This window comes from Oryctolagus cuniculus, chromosome 1 (genome assembly GCF_051225735.1).
Source record: "Oryctolagus cuniculus isolate XC-2025 breed Fujian yellow rabbit chromosome 1, ASM5122573v1, whole genome shotgun sequence".
Lineage (NCBI taxonomy): Eukaryota > Metazoa > Chordata > Mammalia > Lagomorpha > Leporidae > Oryctolagus > Oryctolagus cuniculus.
The window spans coordinates 189,449,777-189,470,259 of NC_142867.1; the positions used below are offsets into that span (position 1 = coordinate 189,449,777).

Genomic DNA, 20,483 nt, shown 5'->3' on the forward strand with positions numbered 1-20,483 from the left:
CTGGCTCCTGCCTTCGGATCAGCTCAGCTCTGGATGTTGCGATCATTAGGGGAGTAAACCAGCGAAATGGAAGATCTCTCTCTCTCTCTCTCTGCCTCTCCTTCTCTATGTAACTCTTTCAAATAAATAACATATTTTTTTAAAAAAATAAGCAGTGGCTTAACTCACCTTGCCACCACATCAACACCCCCACCTTTATATTTTTAATTAATGCGAGATCTCCTACTTTTTATTTTCCAAATACCTGTGAGATATCTGTCCTCTGTGCATGACTTATTTCACTCGACATAATGACCTCTAGTTCCATCATATTGTAAGTGCTAAGATTTCATCCACTTTTTGTGACTGAGTAATATTTCATTGTGCATATGTTTTACATTTTCTTTATCCATTCATAAGTGGATGGGACACTTAGACTGTTTCCATTTCCTGGCTATTGTAAACAGTGCTGTGATAAATACCAGGGTGCAGATGTCTTTTGACAGGTGGATTTCATTTCCTTTTTTACTCATGAGTGATAATGCTGGATCAGTTGTGGTTCTATTTTAGTTTTTTTGAGAAAACTCCATAACGTTTTCCGCAATGGCTGTATTAATCTACAGTCCCACCAATGGTATACAAATGTTCCCTTTTCTCTACCTCTTCACCATCCCTTGTCATCTTCTGTCTCTTCAGTAATAGCCAGGCTAAGTGGAGTGAAGTAATACTTCTGTGGTTTTGATTTGCATCTCCCAGATGATTAATGGTATTGAGCATTTTTCATGTACCTACTGACCATTTGTATGTCTTCCTTTGAGAAATGTCTGTTTAGATCTACTTCGCATTTTTAAATGGGATTGTTAGGTCTTGGTTTCGGTTTTGCTATTGGGTTATGATCTGTATATTAACTCCTGTCAGATGTATAACTTGCAAATAATTTCTCCCTCTCTGTAGGGTGTCACTTTACTCTGTTGTGTCCTTCGCTGTGCAGAACTCTTTAGTTAGATTAAATCCATGTTGTCTGTTTTTGTTTCATGTACTTTTGGGTTCTGACCCAGAAAATACTTGCTCATTCCAATATCCTGTAGTGTTTTCACTATACTTTATTCTAGAGCTTCAAAGTTTTGGTCTTACATTTAGGTGTTTAATCAATTTTAAATTGATTTTTTGTACATGGTCAGAGATAGGGCATGCATTTAAACAAACAGAAGTACTCGATGCATCATCATACTAATCTGCCAACTATTTATAAAAATAAGTGTAAGTGCCAATAAGTAGGTCATTAATGTCCTGAGCCCCATGTTTTGCTCCGCATTTTGAAAATAAATATCTATATGCATTATCAAGTCAATAATTAAGCACTATTCTTCAAGTTTCCCTCTGTATACATATTTGTGGTTTTTTGGCAGGCAGAGTTAGACAGTGAGAGAGAGAGAGAGAGACAGAGAGAAAGGTCTTCCTTTTTCCGTTGGTCCTCCCCTCAACTGGCCACTATGGCTGGTGCGTTGCAGCTGGCGCGCTGCGCCGATCCGAAGCCAGGAGCCAGGCGCTTCCTCCTGGTCTCCCATGCAGGTGCAGGGCCCAAGCACTTGGGCCATCCTCCACTGCCTTCCCGGGCCACAGCAGAGGGCTGGACTGGAAGAGGAGCAACCGGGACAGAATCCAGCGCCCCAACCGGGACTAGAACCCGGTGTGCCAGCGCCACAGGCGGAGGATTAGCTTCCCTCTATATTTTTGACTAATCCTTTTCTTTTTGCTTATTTAATTGCTTTTCCTTTTTCTTATTCCCACTCACTAGATGTTGCTTCTTCTCAGTATTTTTCTCTTATTATCTACCACTTAAAAATCATAATCATCTCAAAGTTGTGCTATAACTGAGGCTTTAACTGTTGTCATCAAAGAAATGAATTGGGGCTGGAGTTGTGGCATACTATGTAAAGCTGCCACCTGTGATGCCAGCATCCCAAAATGGCACCAATGTGTGTCCTAGCTGCTCCACTTCCTCTCTAGCTCCCTGCTAATGGCCTGGGAAAGCAGCAGAAGACAGCCCAAGTGCTTCGGCCTCTGTACCCACGTGGGAGATCCAGATGAGACTTCTGGCTCCTGGCTTCGGCTTTGCCCAGCCTTGACTGCTGCAACCATCTGGATAGTGAACCAGCAGATGAAAGATCGATCTCTCTCTCTCTAATTCTCTCTCTTTCTCTCTCTCCCTCTCTCTCTCCACCCTGTCCCTGGTAACTCTGCCTTTCAAATAAATAATTATTTTAAAGGAATGAGTCACAAAATGGCATTTCTCACCCTACCATCTGACTCCAAATCTTATTATGCTAGAGAGAATCTATTTGGATAGTTCCCTTCTATGTCACCAAAAAATACCCCAAATAAACTATCCTTTCTCCTTTCAATAAACTGTCCTAATTTTCTTAGTTTTTCTTCCAGTGTAACTTTACACTTCCAGTGGGATTTTCCATACATCCTTTTTTTTCAAATTATAGTTTCATTTTTCCTTCACTTTTGTAGTCCTGTCTTTCTAGGACACCTGTAATATGTTTCTGAAATATCTATTGAATTGTTTTCACTTAATCTTAATGATAATCAATCCTTTTGGACTATTTCAAATGCCAACCAGACCAGATGACAAGAGTGAAGAAATATGGGGGCAGAGTTTAGAGAGGAGCTTAGTCCCAGTGTTTATGGATGTGGAGGGCAAGAGAAAGGGGAAAGTGTCAAGAGTAGAGGGGAACGACTTAGTGAATGTCACAACTGGCCCTGAGAATCAGAAACATTCAAGAATAAAATTTGGCGAAATGATGTGGTGAAAAAAATGAGCCTTTTAATGCCACAAATTGTGTGTTTGCATCTGTTGTTGGTAATTTCTGTGCTTTAACAAATGAAAGATGGACAGTACAATCATCTGTGATTCCAAAGTGTTAGTCCTTCCAAATGATAGACTTCAATGCCATGTGCATTTTGCACAGAGATCTATAATTATTTCCTGTTAGAACTTCAAATTTGAGTTCCTATACTCAATATCAAGTTTTCTATAAGTAGCTTCAAAATAGGTGTGGGAAATTAAATTAAAAGATAGATTTATTTTAGGGAATGGTCATTTAGTCTAGCAGTTGAGACACTTGCATCTAGCAACGCAGTGCCTGAGTTTGAATACTGGCTCCTATTCCTGACTCCAGCTGCCTGCTATAGCAAACCCTGGGAGGCAGATAATAGTTCAGGCAATTAGGTTTCTACCACCCATAATAGAAGACCTAAATTGTATTTCTGTTTTCTGACTTTGGTCCTGGCTCAGCCTCTGTTTAATGTCTCTATAGTACTTAGAAGCAAAACTGAATAGATCACATGATTGGTTAAAAATAGAAAAGAAAGACAAGAGACTAGGCTGTGTGTTCGCGAAGCTGAGCCCCTGGATCTGTCTGAAATGGCGGAGGTGTAGGAGACACTGAAGCGACTTCAGAGCCAGAAGGGGGTGCAGGGGATCATTGTGGTGAACACAGAAGGTATCCCCATCAAGAGCACCATGGACAACCCCACAACCACACAGTACGCCAACCTCATGCACAACTTCATCTTGAAGGCGCGGAGCACGGTGCGTGAAATTGACCCCCAGAATGACCTGACCTTCCTTCGAATTCGCTCCAAGAAAAATGAAATTATGGTTGCACCAGATAAAGACTATTTCCTGATTGTAATTCGGAACCCAACTGAATAAGCCATTCTCTTGGCTCCGTCATTCCCTAATTTAATGCCCCTACGAGATAATGTTGTGTCAACTGGCTGGCGTATGGAAGTTGCCTTGCAGCCCGCGTAAACCAACCTGAGACCAAGGGCGGGCTGCTCGGCCCACCCCTCCCCAGGGACCCCTCTGCTGCGCCGGCCACCCCTGGAGCTCCTGGAAGAGGGCCCTCCCTCTTTCTCACTTCCGTTTTGGAGCAAGAGCTTGTGAGAAGCCCACACCCAGCTTCCTTCTGACCTTCAGATCATCTTGTCGCCCTTGGCAAAGGCTGTTTTTCTTTAACTAAAAATAATCAAAATGAAAAAAATAATAGAAAAGCTATTTAAACATTTTTGGTCTATATGGTAACAAATAGCCATTTTGACTGCTTATTTCCCCCAGTTTTATTGGTGACAGTTCTATCAAATTGACTAAAACAAATGGTAAATGGAATATCCTATGGTCACAATAATATTTTTAGTTTATCCAATACTGACAATATCCCAAAGGACATTAAATCAAACATGTTTTCCAGCACAGTTTGCAATGGCACAACTCCTTATCAATGGCATATTTTTGCTGCTTATGCACAGATAGAAATAGCAATGTCAATCACAACTGTCAGACTTGATGCCTGGGGCATCATTTTTTGTAAAGACAGCTGTGGATGCTAAATTGAGGTTTCCTATGTCCTCTTTACTCGCACCTCTTTCATGAAAGTCCCCCTTTGAGAGACTTGATATTCTTGCGTTTTGCATCTGTATTTGGATGCTTAGAAGACACCTAATGCACTAACTTCCTGGCATTGGGAGAGATGAAGACAAGCACCTGTCAAATGTGGACGTTTCATCTGTATAAGAGGTTCAGCGTTCTGTTCTTCCTGATAAGCCCCTTTGAAACACGAGGAGAGGACTGTACCTCTTCAGATCAATGTTATATTCCATTTAAAAGTTGTTTCTGTAAGTAATTAAAGGGTCTTTAAAATTTGATTCCTCAGGTCTTACTAGTTGAAGACCTTGCACTCTTAAATTACTCTGAGTCAGCAAGTCAGCAACCCTTTTCTGTAAAAGGCTAAGGAGAAAATATATTCGCTTTGTAGGTCAAGTGGTCTTGGTGACAATTACTTGATGCTCTCATAGCTAAAATAGGCATACAAAATCTGTTTCAAGAAAACATTAATTATGACATTGATGTTTTAATATCATGTAATCGTCACAAAACATTCTTTTTTGATTTTTAAATTGTTTAAACATGTAAAAATTATTTTTCCTCACATACTATTTAAAAAAAAAAGACAGTGGGAAGTTTGTTATATAGTCCATGGTCTGTTGACACCTGGTCTACACAAATCATGCCTTCTGTGCTTAGCTCATGCTCATAAATAGATGGCCCTATGAAATAGATGATCATTTCTAAATGCTAGCATATCTGAGCCTAAGGGTTGTCAGTTGTCTTTAGTAGCAAACTGAGAACTCTAAATTAAAGAGCCACCTCTCCATATATTTGTCAAAGACCAGAAAAAGAATCATTCTATTCAAAGAACAAAAGTGCCTTGTATCCTTCCATCGTGTTCTGGTTTGTCTAGATATCTCAGGTTAAAAAGACAAAGTAGGCACCAGAATAATGGCAGTTATTACTTTTAGGCTATACTATTTTTGTGAGACTGAAAATTTAAGTGTGAAATTCAGTAGACTTTTAAATTCCAGCATGGCTGAATCAGCCCCAGTGGCATCACCCAGAGCCATCTGAAGCAGTCTGCAACCAGGGTGAATTCCATGCTTACAACTGTCATTGTTATTGAATCAAGAAAATCGGATCATGAGTGCTTTCTCCTAGGAGCCACTTTTAAATCTCTAATGTTATATTCTGAGATTGTGCATAAACAGTGCAACGGTGCTCACTAGACAGGACTCACTCCTGTGGAAGGGATGATGGCAGCTGGATGTGTTGTGATACAGTCAATGAGTAAGAACAGTTTTCTTCAGAAAACAGGCAATTGCTGAAGAGTTCTTACGGTTACCTTGTGTTGTTTTCATCATCTGATTTTTCTGGAGTAATTCTTATTTTTGTTTATTTTGTTTCCTGAAGTGCCAGTAAAGAGTCATATAATCATCTTATCATTTTGTAAGTCTTTCTTAAAAAAATTATTCATTTATTTGAGAAGTTACAGACAGAGGGAGAGACAGCGAGAAAAGTCTTCCATCTACTGGTTCCCTTCTCAAATGGCTGCAATAACGAGCTGGGCCACTCTGAAGGCAGGAGTCAGGCGATTCTTCTGCATCTCCCATGCATGTGCAGGGGCCCAGCACTTGTGCCATCTTTCACTGCTTTCCCAGGCCACAGCAGAGTTGGTCTAGGGAACCGGCACCCATATGGGATGCTGGCACCACAGGCAGAGGCTTAACCCACCATGCCACAGCACCGGTCCCCCTAAGTCTCTAAAGTGAGTAAAATCATGTTCTGCATCCCAGAAACATACAATTGTCTATGCAAGTTAATCAGAGTAGGTAACAGCAGTGGCTGGATAGTGATTGCTGGATCCCCACAGAAATCCATTCAGCTCAACATTCTGCTTTGAAGTGGGTACTAACACTGAAATGTAGCAGAATAGTATTATCATTATTTGTCAAATTATAGTTTATGTACCACAAATTTGAGTTTCCCAGAGAATATATGAAACTACAGAGCAAATACACTCATCTCCTTGGAACACTACTACATGTATTATTTGTATATTTAAATAGGATGAATAGATTGTAGAATTTAATTCTATAGATTTCAAAATTAAATGTAAGCCCCCTCAAAAGTGTTTATTATATAAATGCTCAATTCACCTACTTCTTCATTAGATCAAGATAAATAATATGACTCCCCACAATATTAATGATGTTTGGGGGCCGGTGCTGTGGCGTGGTGGGTAAAGCTGCCGCCTGCAGTGCCGGCATCCCATATGGGTGCCAGTTCATGTCCCAGCTGCTCCACTTCCAATCCAGCTCTCTGGTATGGCCTGGGAAAGCAGTAGAAGATGGCCCAATTCACTGGGCCTCTGCACCCATGTGGGAGACCAGGAGGAAGCTCCTGGCTCCTGGCCTCGGATCGACACAGCTCCAGCCATTGCAGCCAATTGGGGAGTGAACCATCGGATGGAAGACCTCTATCTTTCTCTTTCTCTGCCTCTGTCTCTCCATCTCTCTCTGTGTAACTCATACTTTCAAATGAGTAAATAAATCTTTGAAAAAAATGATGTTTGGTGGGAAAGTTCAGGAAGTATTGTTACAGATTCCTGATACTGTCAAAACTGAGAGGGCATTGAAATGACTCTAGGAAGCAGTCCACACTTAGAGAATGTGGGCGGGGTAGGCATTTGGTACACAGAGTCACTGACACCATCAGGGAAACCCAGACTGTGCTTCTGTCTCTTGATTTCCGCCTAGCCCAGCTCCAGCTGTTAGAGAGATTTGAGGACTGAAATCAGTCAGCCTGGCTCCCTCTCTCCCTCCCGCCCACCCTCCCTCCCTACCTTACAGATAAAATGAAAATAAATATAAAATATGTTAAATAACAAAAAAAACTCATACATTTAAAAAAAAAGAAGGAAAAGTAAAAATTATTCTCTGGCTGTCTTGTCATTCAAATGCACCAAACAGAAGCATATTCCACTGCAAAATGCCCAGTGACTCTCTAACTCAAGTATGATGGTTTGAAGGCTCCATAGCTAAGAAGTTCTCCTTCCGCATCTTTCTAAACTGTTAAATGACGTAAGTCACTTCCCTTTCCTGTTCTACTCTTTCCCTCAGGAAAAGGGGCTCTACCTTCTCTATAAATATCACATGGCCTCAAAAAGCATTTTTGAAATAATATAAAGTATATTGAAAAGCTGAGAGCAATGTTTTATAAATATTTTGGCCAGAAGAAGAACATAATATTCTCAGACGCATGAAGTCAAATAAAAGTGAGGTTAGAAAAAAAAAAAAAGAGGTGCAATATCTTCTGCTCACTACCCCTCTCCCAACCACTATTTCTTCTTCAGAATACTGGGAGGGAGTGAGCGAATCACTTATTCTAATTATGGGAATATCTGTGAAGTGCTTTGCTTCATTAGGATGAAAACTTTTCAATAAGTGAAATCATTGAAAAGGGGAAAAATTGTACAAGCGTTTCACCTACTATAAATTTTTCATTTCTCCTATTTTATTTCTTCCTTTTTTTTTTTCTTTTTTGTTTGTTTAGCAACAATACAGAATGACAGATGTATGAAAGGAGAAAGAGAACTAGGAAAATATGATAATAGTCACAACTGGCTTCCCTGATTTATTTCCAGTTGATTTTACATCTGGTCCAACTGTGTTGTTTGTTGATATTCTGTCGGCAATAGCTATGAGCCGTATGTCTCTCTTACTTTTATTAACATTTTCACATCTAGGCAAGAAAATGCATGGGTGGGAGCATATAGCAATGTTCTGAGTAATCTTTCCATTACATTCTCACAGTTCTCATCTTTTTACTTCATATTCAAGATGCCATCCAATCTAATCTGTTCTGGGTATTTAGAAATATCTTGTTCTACTTTTATCTGGACTCATTTTTATCTAGTTCAAAGGACTGACATCAACCTGTCCCTCAATACAGCACCAGACTCCTAACTTCTCTGAGTGAGCATTTCAATCTAACTACTTTACTAGCATTATATGTAACATTCTCAAATATGAGTAAATATCTGATCCTGTCACTAGCTATTCCTATTGTTTCCCAGTTACCTCTAGAATAAACTCCCAATGTGTTATAAGGCATGCAAGACTTTTAATATTGATTCTAAATCTACTTCATATTTCTAAGCTCCAATCTCCTGCCAATTATTCACATATTTCAATAGCTCTGGACTTCTCACCATTTCTTAGGTATTCCAGACCCTGTCATGTCTCAGGCCCTTCCCATTTACTGTTTACTTGCATAGATTTCTCTATGTGTCACTCATTCTTCCAGATCCAGCTCACTATCAGCTCCTCCATAAGTCCTCTTTGACACTCCTGATTGTAACAGCAAATTATACCCCTTTGACGGTGCAGTGACATACCTTTAGGGAAGACAGTCCAGACATTCCTCAGAAATCTGAAAATTATCTACTATATGAACCGAACCAGCTACCTCATTCCCAGGAATATACCTTGAAAAAATTGAGATCAGCATATGAAACAGGTATCTGTAACCCCATGTTTATAGCAGCTCAATTCACAATAGCTAAGATACAGAATCAAGCCAAATGTCCATCAACTCATTATTGGATAAAGAAAATATGATACATATGCATTCCTTTTTTTACTCAACCATAAAAAAAAATTAAAGCCTGTCTTTTGTAACAAAACAAATGCAACTAGAGACCATTTTGATTACTGAAATAAGCCAGACCCAAAAAGACAAATATCATATGTTTCCTCTGGTTGTAGCTAATATATAGAATATACAAAAATTTAATATATGTCAAGTTAAAATGACATCTTGTGATTTGATTGTTTCTATATCCCTCCAGGATAGTGGTCTTTGATTTGGAGAACTCTTTCTGTAGAAGAGAATTAAGCCCGTGATTATAAAGTAAGTTGAAATTATGTTACCACAGAGACTTAAAAGAAAAAAAAGGGGCCGGCGCCGCCGCTCACTAGGCTAATCCTCCGCCTTTCGGCGCCGGCACACCAGGTTCTAGTCCCGGTCAGGGCGCCGGATTCTGTCCCGGTTGCCCCTCTTCCAGGCCAGCTCTCTGCTGTGGCCAGGGAGTGCAGTGGAGGATGGCCCAAGTGCTTGGGCCCTGCACCCCATGGGAGACCAGGATAAGTACCTGGCTCCTGCCATCGCATCAGCGCGCTGTGCCGGCCACAGTGCACCGGCCATGGCGGCCATTGGAGGGTGAACCAACGGCAAAAGGAAGACCTTTCTCTCTGTCTCTCTCTCTCATTGTCCACTCTGCCTGTCAAAAAAAAAAAAAAAAAAAAAAAAAGGAAATAAATGAAGGAGGAGGGAAAGGGGAGGGAAGGGAGGTAAATATCATTGTGTTCTTGGAATCATACCCATGCAATTCATGAAATCTGTTCTCTGTATATTAATACATATAGTATAAGTAAAATAGAGAAAAGAATTACAGAAAAAAATTTCCATTAAAATGCCTTATACCACACAATTATTTCTATTATGACCCTTTAGCAAAAGGGAAAAATAAATGGCATAAATGACACTCTAAGCCAACACTCTAGAAACAAACACATATACAATTTCTCCAAATAGTACTTTAATAATCCAATGGGTTACTTTTCAATTATTTAATTAAGGATCACACAGAAATTTTCTACATATATAGACCCTTTAATCCAAACATGTGCTTTCAGTACAATAAGTTTTTCTACCTGATTATAAGATTCTGACAATATTGCATAACCATGGATTAAGAAAATCAAATGTTTATGATATATCTAACAGGAACTCTATTACGAGGGAAAGAGAAGAAAACAAAAATCCAAGTTCCTTCAAAGCCCCATAATAGGGAGAAAAGGCATTCAGAAAACTGATGTCCAACCCAGCTCTCTGTGGAAATTCCTATAAATGTCATGTTCAAAAGTTGGTAGATATTTCAACAACCCTTCCAAAAATTATCTAAGAATAGATAAGAGCATATATATTGTTGGAGCTGGAGATAGTGAAACAGACATGTTGTTAAGAGAAGTAAGACTCTATATCCTGCCTCATCTCCAATCTCACAAGATACAAGGCCTTGATGGATTTTGTGTGCCTTCTACAAATGCGGCAGTCATCACAGTATGTGTCTCCATTAATCCCTCAGAAAATAGTTTAATGGAATTTTGTCAAAATGACTTAATTACCTTCTTCACTGACTCCTTGGGGATTTTTAAATTTAAGACTTTTTGGAATAAAAATCAAAATAGCTTTTAAAATAGCATGAGATAAACATGACCTAGAATTTTCACAAAGATTTTTTAAATAACATGTGCTAATAAATTGTCTATTTGTAGATTTTTTTTTACACTTTTCAGGTGGCTGGAGGGTTTGTATTCCTTCTACTGTCACTCTTTTCAAGGATCTAAGCTAAGGCTATCAACTCCCATTCTTTCAGAAATTGGATTATATGACTAATCCTCAGAAGAATGTTTGGTCCCTTGGGTTATTTCTATGTTAGTCCCTAAACATAACAGTTTCCTAAAGGAAAAAATAGAAAATGCATTTTCCTTTTCTATATAATGTCATGTTGCTATTTCTCAGCAAGTTTTATCTTTGTTAGAAATACAGGGAATTCTGATGTTTCTTATTGATTCTTCTATTTATAATAGTTCTATGAATTTCATCCCTACTTGGGAAGCATCTCTGGATTCTTGCCACTTGACAGCCACTTATATATCTCCCTCTATGTATTTATATATATATATATATATTATATAATAATAATGGTTTATTATTCCAATCAAATTTAAAACCCCTCGAATTTAGGGATACTGAAACATTCATCTTCACATTTCCAAAGGGTTGTAGCATAGCATAGTGCTTTCACATAATAAGCATTCAAAACGTGTTTGTCAAAATTAAATATACATATATATGTGTGTATATATATATATATAAAATAAGATAGCAATGAGAATTGATTGAGAATAGTGCTAAATTTTTTGTGCTTAAACAGCAGGAGAAAAAACCATGATAATAATGAAGAGTTTTCATGTTACTATCTTCCTATTATAATATTAAACAGACTCAAGTCATTATATGCAAATCTATAAGAGTAGGCTCTTGCAAGAGTGAGGTAGATCTGCCTAACTACAGACTGACAGGTGGAATTTCTTTGACAGAGCTGGAATCAGACTGGTCTGCCACTCTTTTGTGAGCTCCCACTGTCCTAGAAACCATCCAAGGCCTGACAATCACTAGGGAAGCCACCACGGCTGTGCTCAAATTGTGTTTTTATTACCTGTCAGCTTCAATGCACTAAACGACACTCCAGTGACTGAAAGAGTTAATGGACCTCTAAAACGTGAACAACTTAGTCCCATCTGATTATTAAACTTAGCCCCATTTTGTTTTATTTGAAGTTTTGGTTGCTTTTCTCTTTTCTTCTTCCAAATTTAAACACTGGATCAGTTAAATTCAATTTAAGATTCATTTTATTTGTGGTCAGCATTGTGGCATAGTAGGTTAAGCTTCCATGTGAGGTGCTGGCATCCCATATGAGCACTGATTCAAGTCCTGGCTGCTCCGCTTCTGATCCAGCTCTCTTCTAATGTGCCTGGGAAAGAAATGGATAGTGGCCCAAGTACTTAGTCTCATGTTGGAAACACAGAAGAAGCTCCTGGCTTCTGCCCTCGGATTGGCCCAGCTCTGGCCATTGTTGCCATTTGTGGAGTGAACCAGTGGATGGAAGACCTCTCTGTCTCTCCTTCTATGTGTCTGTATCTTTGCCTCTCAAATAAATAAATGATTTTTTTAAAAAAAGACTTATTTTATTTCTCTGAAGGCAGAGTTACAGAAAGAGAGAGGGAGAGAGGGAGGGAGGGAAGAAGGGAGAGAGGAAGAGAGAGAGAAGGAGAAATTTTCCATTTACTTCTTCGCTCCCCAAATGGTCAAAATGGCCAGCACTAGGCCAGGCCGAAGCTGGGGAACCAAAGCTTCATCTGGGTCTCCCATATGGCTGTAGGGGCCCAATGACTTGGTCCATTTTACTCACATTAACAGGGAGCTAGATTGGAAGTGCAGCAGCTGGGTATCGAACTGGTGCCTTTATGGGATGCCAGTGCTGCAGGCCTTGGCTTAACCCTTTATGCCATAGCATCAGCCTCGAAATTTAAATAATTTTATAATTGTTTTGAAACAACTAAAACTTTTAAAATCTCAAATACTTTCCTCTCTGCGTTGCATTTGTAAATTTTTTCTATTGTAGACCTATCTCCAGTTAAGAATATCTGGCACCCCAAAATCCAAATAGAGTGAGATATTGATGATCTTAAGAATTGAACCACAGCCGGCGCCGTGGCTCAATAGGCTAATTCTCCACCTTGCGGCGCCGGCACACCGGGTTCTAGTCCCGGTTGGGGCGCCGGATTCTGTCCCGGTTGCCCCTCTTCCAGGCCAGCTCTCTGCTATGGCCAGGGAGTGCAGTGGAGGATGGCCCAGGTGCTTGGGCCCTGCACCCCATGGGAGACCAGGAAAAGCACCTGGCTCCTGGCTCCTGCCAGGATCAGCACGGTGCGCCGGCTGCAGCGGCGGCCATTGGAGGGTGAACCAACGGCAAAAGGAAGACCTTTCTCTCTCTGTCTCTCTCTCTCACTGTCCACTCTGCCTGTCAAAAAAAAAAAAAAAAAAAAAAAAAAAAAAGAATTGAACCACTATACTTAGTGAAATAAGCCAGTCCCAAATACCGTATGCCTTCCCTGATCTGTGGTAACTAATAGAGTACCAAAAATGTAATGTATAGGAATGAAATCGACATTTTGAGATCCAATGATTGTTTACAGCTCTGTCTCTATTGTTGAAGAACAGTGTTTTCTCCTTCTTCCTATTTGTTGAACTCTTTACTTATTGTAGGGTTAATCTTATGAGTATAAAGTAAATTGAAGGTAGATCATTGTGAATATTAAGAGAGAGAATAAGAAGGAGGAGGAAGGGTGAGAGTGTGAGAGGGAGGGAGGGTAGGGTAGGAAATACACTATGTTCCTAAATCTATGTATATGAATTGTATTATATTTGTTTACCTTTAATTCAAAAAAGAACAATAGAGTTTTCTTAAATGTTGAAATGTTTTCAGGACATAAAAAATTACATATTATACAATAGTATTTTAAGACAACAGAAAATTTAAAAAATTGTTCCAAATCTGCATTGGTCAGATCATGAATTTAGGGAAGCCAAATGGAGAAAGGAAAAGAATCAGATATAACCAAGTACAAATAAATGCTTAATATATTGTTAATCATGTGATTTGGGGAAAGTAGTTTATTCGCTCACTCATGAATGCATCCATATTTCTCTCCACTCACCCATTATTCACCTGTACATTTATCCATGACCTAAATGCAGTTCTTAGAAAAAGATGCTCAAATAATTGCTAAATGAATACCTAAATAATAAATTATAGTTTTATTACATTAACATTTCGATCTGTTTTAATTGAGTAAAACTCATAACACAAAATTAATCATTTAACCACTTAAAAATATACAATACAGTCAGTGGCTTTCATTACATTCACAGTATTATTTAACCATTACAGGATACAATTCCAGAATATGTCCATCATTCCAAAGAGACACTCCATACCTGTTACACACTAACTTCCCACCTTCATTTTCCACAGCTCCTAGAAACCTCTAAACTACTTTTTGACTTTAGGGATTTGTCTATTCCAGACTATATATATATATATATATATATACACACACACATATATTCCAGACATTATAAATATATAGAGTCTATAAGTATATTCTAGACATTACATATATATACAATACCTTACATATATGTGCATACATAAATAAGCATATAAATATGATCTTTTTTGTCCAGCTTCTTTCTCTTAGCATAATGGTTTCATTATGTATTTCATTACTTTGTGGTCCATTCATGTTATAGAATGAATCAGTCTGCCTTTTAAAAGTTATTTTATTTATTTATTTAAAAGGCAGAGAGACAGAAATCTCCCATCTGCTGGTTTACTCCCCTAATGTCCATGTCAGCCTGGATTGCCAAAGCTAAGCTCCTGGAACTCAATCTGGGTTTTTCACATGTGTAGAAGAGAGGAAAATACTTGAACCATTGCCTGCTGCCATCCATGGTGCACATTAACAGGAAGCTGGTATTGGGAGCACAACCAAGACTGAAACCCTGGCATTCAGGTGATAGTACTGGGCTTATGTGACCCAAATGTTAACTACTGTGCCAAATGCCCACCCCATGAATCAGTATTTTATTCCTCTTAAAGGCTGAATTAAATTGCATTGTACAAAAATATAACAATTTATTCATCTATTATTCAGTTGTTGGACAATTGTTTCTACTTTTTGCCTGTTATAAATAATGGTACCATGAACATTCATGTACAGACTTTGTTTGAACACCTGTTTGGAATTTTCTTGCTTATAGATGTAGGATTACTAGCTCATTTGCTAATTCAATGCTTAATTTTTAAAGGAAATTTAAAAATCTGTTTTCTAGATTTGCTACACAATTTGCCATTCTCACCAGAAATGTATCCATAACATATTTTATCATCATCCAACTTTATTTTCTATCCCTTTTTTTTTTTAAAAAAAAAAAAAAGTCCAGCCATCAGTATTCACATGGAACTTTTGGCTTGCATTTCCTTAATTAGTAATGACACTAAATTTCTTTTCCTTTCTCCTCTGCTTTGTAAATGTTGCTTCTGTGAATGATTATTTAAATCTTTGTCCATTTTTAAAATTGGGTTGTCCTTTTGCTGTTGCATTTTAAGATTTTATATTTTCTGGATATTAAACTTGTATTAGATACAGTTATAGTTGTGACTAACAACTCTGAGCTCTCCTGCCCCTACCTTGATTAACAAGCTTTCTCACTCAACCCATTCCAACCATAATGGCTTTTGAAATTTCTGTTTGCTTTGTTTTTAACAGACTTTTGCTTGGGAATTCTTACTTTCTTCTTCCTCTGTCTGAGAAACTTCGTTTTTAACTTTTCACATTGCTAGTGCTTGATCATCCAGGACCCAGCTTCAATTTCTCCTATTCACAGAGGTTTCTTACATCTGCAGCTTCTAAAGGGGCTCTCTCTTGTCATTCCATGGTACCTCACTTTCCTTTATTTTATTTCCTTAATTACATTTGGCACAATATAGATCATCATTCATATATAGTGCTTTCCATTTTTATAGTCTGTCTCAATCCCATGCCCAAATACTCTAGAAATTAAGCACCATTTGACACGGGCTCATCTGTTGTATTTACCACTCTCTTTAGTTCTCAGAAGCACGGTATGTTCTCATTCCATATTTGTTATATAAACAAATTGAATAAGGAATACAGAAAGGGTAGTTCCATCAATAAAAATTAGAACAAATGGCAATGGCTGCAGGTCAAATAGCAGAAGACAAGCCTAATGTAGTCTGTATTATTCTGGTTAGTCCTCTATCATCTGAGAGGACAAACTGTATCTTCAGTGAATGACTCACCACTTCTGCCCTTTATTTCATTCTTACCCTTCATAATTCATCCTCATTGTCTCCTATACTCCTGCCCCTTGTGTTTGATCAAGGTGATTTTATGCAAAACTATTTCCCAAAGAGCACAAAACAGGGAGAATGATGTTTAAATTCAAAACAATGTAGCTTTTATGAATATATTATGGAGAGCAAACTGTCATCAAAACAATGTGAGTTATGCCCATTAGAATGATGAATGTGAAAAAGCATCTCACGGCACTAACAAGATATTTACACAGTTGCATTATTAAAAACAGTGTGTACACATTAAAAAGATATTATGTAATTTCTGGAAAAATGCACACTTAAGAATCCCTTTATATCAACAGAATATCATTGAAAAGTCACCTCTTACATTCAACATACCATCCAGAAAACTCTTAAAGAACTTTTGATGACTTAAAGAAAATGGATGAACTAAAAAGCACTCTGACTTTAGGGTAGAACAAAATTAAATTGGTTTCCACTAGGTTGGCCACAATCAAGAAATTCAAACTTAACTTTGAAAGCAAGAGAGACACTTGAAGACTAGTAATATGGTTTCCAGGAGAGGGAGATGAATTTAACCAAAGTTTCTGAACTCTCTAGTGAGAAAGGAGGTCATAGATAGGAAGACCAAGAAGAAGTCTGCAGTAATCCAGACAGGCAATGATTAAAGCCTGGATGAGAAAAGGAATTATTGATTGTCTACAGGGGGAGTGGGTGGAGGGAGTTAATTTCCCTTGCTTCTTCCTTACTTCACACAAATAAATCATTGCTTTCACCTGTACATCTGAAGAAACCATATCACGAATAAAAGAACTATTGTTGGTGAAAGAAAAAACAATTGAAATATAAAAAGTTAAATGCTGCTAGAACTTGAATTTGTAAGGATAGCAATGTAAACATAAATTATTAATTACTAGGGCCAACACTGATTCCCATATAGGCAGAGCCTGCTGAGATTTTGAAAACCAATATGTTTTCATCTTGAAGGGTGTTTGAAAGAAACTGGTTAACCTAAAAGGCCTTGAGATGTTAGGGGAATTACAGAAGAGAGACTCTGTAAATCAATACAATTTCTTCAGCAAATACTGTATCAAAAAGAATGACATTGAATTCAACATTGTCAGCAATGGAGATAAAATCATTTATATCCAAGAAAGTGTAAATAGCCTTAGACTAAATAGTTGGCAGCACTGGAAGAAATTGAAAGAGGCTCTCCTCATACCACATCGGAACAATCTTTGATTCTGTAGGAGGCCCATTTACAAAGACACATTATTTGTTTGAAGAATGACCACCCCCTCCAAAGTCAGATTTTACCACTTGTTTGAAAACGCTTCTGTTTTCCTTGTTATATACATATATATAATAAGGACATTTCACGTCTTCAGCAATGCTTCCAACTGTTTAAAAGAGTAAGATGATCTCTACTACTTTACAGAAAGGGCATAGGAATGCTGACAAAAATTAAATGGCTTTAAATTTTCACCAGTTTTGATCTTATGAATCTAAAATCACTCCCTAATAGAAGACAGAATTTCCGAAGAATTCACTACAAAAGTAAAACACTGCAATACTTGAAGCCTTCATGTCAGTTGCCACAAATCCCCTAATCTCTATAGCTTCATTTTCTTTATCGTTAACACAAGGCAGCAGTACTCAACCTAATGGATACCACCCCAGTCAAATATTCAATCCAGAAGCGCACATCCATCATTGTTAACTGCTCCAGCTCCCACAAAGTCCACACCAGAAAGCAAAACTGTAGAGCTTTTCTTTTCCTCAAACATTGACTTGACTGAAGTCTCCCTTATTTTTGATTTCTCTGTTTCCAGATTTTAGAAGGTGAGCCAATGGTACCAGGGTTTGCTTTTTGTTGTTGTTGTTGTTATTGTTGTATAAATATAACCAGTGATTTTTTTTAACTTTTATTTAATGAATATAAATTTCCAAAGTACAGCTTATGGATTACAGTGGCTTACCCCCCCATAACTTCCTTCCCACCCACAACCCTCTCCTTTCCCGCTACCTCTCCCCTTCCATTCACATCAAGATTCATTTTCATTTCTCTTTATATACAGAAGATCAGTTTAGTATACATTAAGATTTCAACAGTTTGCTCCCACATAGAAACAAAAAGTGAAAAATACTGTTTGAGTACTCGTTATAGCATTAAATCACAATGTACAGCACATTAAGGACAAAGATCCTACATGAGGAGTAAGTGCACAGTGACTCCTGTTGTTGACTTAACAAATTGACACTCTTGTTTATGGCATCAGTAATCTCCCTATGCTCCAGTCATGAGTTTCCAAGGCTATGGAAGCCTTTTGAGTTCACCGACTCTTATCTTATTTAGACAAGGTCATAGTCAAAGTGGAAGTTCTCTCCTCCCTTCAGAGAAAGGTATCTCCTTCTTTGAAGACCTGTTCTTTTCACTGGGATCTCACTCACGGAGATCTTTCTTTTAGGTCATTTTTTTTTTTTTGCCAGAGTGTCTTGGCTTTCCATGCCTGAAATACTCTCATGGGCTTTTCAGCTGGATCCAAATGCCTTTAAGGCTGATTATGAGGCCAGAGTGCTGTTAGGACATTTGCCATTCTATGGGTCTGCTGTGTATCTCACTTCCCATGTTGGATCATTCTCTCCCTTTTTTATTCTATCAGTTAGTATTTTCAGACACTAGTCTTTTTTATGTGATCCCTTTGACTCTTAGTCCTATCATTATGATCAATTGTGAATAGAAATTGATCACTTATAACCAGTGATTTAAGATACTTAAACTGCCAGAGTTTTCATTCACTTAGGAATGGACTTTCATTCACTTAATCTATTACAATGAAGTCAAAAGCCTAAGCAGATGCTAGGAATTGGATACCTAAATCATCATGAAGAGGAAAATGGCAGCCTGAAGCTGATGAAGGACCACTCTGTCAATGTGAGGAATGTCCAGCACTAAGGTATCCCAGAGAATGTAGGGCACAGAAACCACTGTCTATACCTTCTACAAACCGACACTCCAGCACGTGGAAAACAAAATTTTCTACAAAAAACACTAGAGAGGCCTATTTGACTATAACATGCTTAAACCTCTTCGCTGACTCTTGCAATCTCTCTCACACATACAAACACAGAGTATATGATTTATGCTAATGTTCCACTTTAGTTTGAGCTATACTTGAGAGAGAGCTAAAAGGTAAATGAGGTAGTTTTCTTCCCCTGATCATCATACCCCACTAGCAATTTCAGGCATCAAGTTGTATTAGGAAGTACAAATAACAGGATGAAAATTTAAAGACTGGGATGTTAAAATAGTAATTTCTTCACTGAATATCCTGCTGGCTCACTCTGCTGTTGGCCCTTCTAATATCTGTGGGACTCAGACAGGGCTGACTTCTCGATAACCTTCCTACCTTACTTTGATTCCCAGATGGTCAATAATAGCACCATTTCATTTCACCAAAAAGAAACTTCCTTTCAATGCCTGCTATATAGCAATTTTTTTTCTGCCAAAATACCTCCTATCCATTACTTTTCTTCCAGAAACAATTACTTCAACCACCAGGGGAAACTTTCTCTCTCTTTTTATATACACAGAAGTAATTCAAATTTGCAGCGTTATCTATGTCCCATCTTACACCAGAAATCAGATGCTTTTATGGTCAAACTGTTACCAGTGAATGGCAGGGTTCTTGCCTTCGCGCAAGAAAGAATTCAGGCGTGAGACAGAGAGTAGTGGAAAGTAAAATAGCAAGGTTTGTTAGAGAAAGGACGTCTGTAAGAACGGATGGGCACCTCCCCAGACAGAACCTGAGAGAGAGTGCCCAGTCACTGGCACTGGGGGAAGAGCGAGGTTACATGGTTGAGTGGAATACAGCTGGCAATGCCAGGCGGGCGGCTCAGCATGGAGGCAGAGGACTGAGCTCGCAGTCCAGTTGAGGCCAGGGTTTTTAAGGGGATGAGCCTTGCCTTCCAGCCTCTGCTCCCTTGGAACAAAGGACCTTTTGGATGTAAATACTAAAAACTCCTATCTGAGTTTTCCCCCTGAAGTTATCAGACAGGGGGAAGCCTGGAAGGATGGGCAGGACCCTCTGGAGGATCCTCTGGAGCAGGATATTTGAAATGCAGATATCAGGCAGAAGGGGCAGGGACCCCCACCTGGCAGGTTACCCCGTAGAAGGGAAGGGGCAGGGCAGGATGACTTTGAGATGCATATGCTGGACCCAAATATCTCCTTGGGCCTTTGTCAAACACACATAAGCTCATATCTGACTTTCTACCTAACAAAACCAATTAATAGCTTTCCACCTTTCTCTGGCTTTCATCATTGTATTCTGACTGCTTTTAAATGTTAACTATTTAAATTCACAACTACTGAGTATTCCTTAGCAGTGAATAAGTAAAACTAGAGAACACTCAAAAGACTCCCTATCTACGATTGGACGGTTGATAATAATATTTTTATAATTTCAAGTTTCAAAGCATCAAGAACAATGATACATTTTGAGTGCATTTGGATCCCACTTCCAGCCAGATCCATTTCCTGCTGGTGGGCACGCTGGGAGATTA

At 38.5% G+C, this 20,483-nt stretch overlaps 1 pseudogene; it reads left to right on the top strand.

Moving 5' to 3' along the window:
• Window positions 1-3,397: 3,397 nt before the first annotated feature.
• LOC100358485 (dynein light chain roadblock-type 1 pseudogene) lies at window positions 3,398-4,044 on the top strand (annotated as a pseudogene).
• Window positions 4,045-20,483: the final 16,439 nt, after the last annotated feature.